Raw genomic sequence first — 1,915 nt, forward strand, 5'->3', positions numbered from 1 at the left:
GAGATATTTTTCTAGTAGTTACTATTGTATATTGCCATTTTATCACGAAATACGTAGTTAATATCATTTAATCGTTAAGGATCGTTCTTTCTCTCGCGCTGCACCGACACACGTTGTTCGATCCCTTCGAAAATAGAGCGGAGAAAAAGGCGGAGAGCTTTGTTTTCTCTGTTGTGGAAGGAAAAGCACTTTTGCGAAGGCAATTAAAACTCCTCGCTGGTCGGAGACCAGCGATCAGGTCCCAGAACGGCGCCGCCATGAAGGCGGCGGAAAAGGCTGCAGGAAATTCATGCGGAAGGCGATGACTCGTTCACGGATAGAACGGTTTTGTTGAATTTAAAAATGTAGCTAGATGCAGATCTGAAAATAATTTTATTCGACTGAAACAATATTTTCCACGATAAATTATTCGCAGATTCAACATTCTCGTTTAACATCGGATTATTGAAAGATGTTATTCTTAAACTGCTTGTCAATTTAACATTACTCTTATTCCGCGTTCACGATTGCGTTTCACGACTGAAAAATATCTCGGTGTGTGGTTTGTAGAATCAGATGTGTCTATAAATTCACACAAAAATATTCACTAGCAAGAGGACGTTCTAAATTTCAAAAGTGATTTCAAGAAATTAACGTCACTAGAAGATTTGAAATAAATATTCTAGATGGTCAAATTTAAGTAGCTCATCAAATTTAAATGGCTCTCTTCAAACCCTACAATTTTCATTTAAAACACTTTTTTCAAATACGTATTTTTCCCGAGATATTTTACGTCTTAAGTTAAAATGGCTAAATACGTTTCGATCCAAATTTCCTGTGGAAATTGGATGTAAAATCCAATTTCCACAGAATCCCAAGACTTGATCATCTAGAATATCCATTTCAGATCTTGATTTTTTGACTGGCACTAACGTTAATTTTTTAATGACAATTTAGAACGTTCTCACTTATAAATCCGCTTTGACCGAATATAGGAATTTTCTCATTTAAATGTATATAATTTTTGTACGACCATCGAAATAATTGTGTGGAGCGCCTAATTGATTGTTAGATTGTCAAAGTGCTTTTTGCATTATCGTTCTACATAATTACTTTGATAATCCAACGAAATTATTTTCTGGTTTGTATCTAACTAAATTTTTAGCTACTTCAGAAAATGATTCTCTTTCCGTGGTTCCGTCCATGCGCTCCATTTCTTCTGTCCTAACCACGGATGGACCGCGTGCGGGCGCGCTCTTGAATTATCGCCGACTTACGACGCCTTCCGTGTTTTCCGCGTCGCACTGTTAATTCCGCGGCCGTGTAAAATTCTTTTTGCCACTTATTCCAACGTACCACGACGGCGGGCCGCGACTTTTTGCGGCGATAGCGTGGATTTAATGCGAGTTGCCACGGTGACGTGTGTATGTGGCGATACGAGGACGCAGCGAAGGTTGTTTCAGCGGACGAGGATTGCATTTTTATTTTCAATGGGCTGAATTACGTTGCAGCTCTGTAGCTATTAGCGAGGATTGACTTAAAATATGATCGTATGCGCGCAGGAAATAGAGATATAAATGTGAATTTATACAGAATACTGAAAAATTAATTTTCACAATTGCTTTAACAGAATAAAAAATGCTAGGGAAATTTTTGTGAACATGGATGTGGAAAGACCGTTTTTTTTTAATATCAAAAGTAAATTTTTATTCCATTTAGTTTCAAGTGGGCTTTATTGAAATAAAATTTTAATTTCAATTTAATACGTTTAATTATACAAGATATTTTATATTATAAATTAGAAGTGTTAAGAAAGGTATAATTTAATTAGGTTTTTTTTAAGTTTTTTAAGAGACTTAGCATTCATTTCATAAAAAAAACTGACTGATAAATTTGTATAAATTTTAGTCATTCTACAGATATACGAGTATTCTTA

The 1,915-nt window shown here is 35.4% G+C and overlaps 1 protein-coding gene across 6 annotated transcripts in view; it reads left to right on the forward strand.

Moving 5' to 3' along the window:
- LOC108754054 (cadherin-87A) overlaps window positions 1-1,915 on the forward strand; it is a 274,945-nt gene that overhangs the window by 188,601 nt on the left and 84,429 nt on the right. The window lies entirely within an intron of this gene.

The sequence above is a fragment of the Trachymyrmex septentrionalis genome, unplaced genomic scaffold (genome assembly GCF_001594115.1).
Source record: "Trachymyrmex septentrionalis isolate Tsep2-gDNA-1 unplaced genomic scaffold, Tsep1.0 scaffold75, whole genome shotgun sequence".
Taxonomy (NCBI): Eukaryota; Metazoa; Arthropoda; class Insecta; order Hymenoptera; family Formicidae; genus Trachymyrmex; species Trachymyrmex septentrionalis.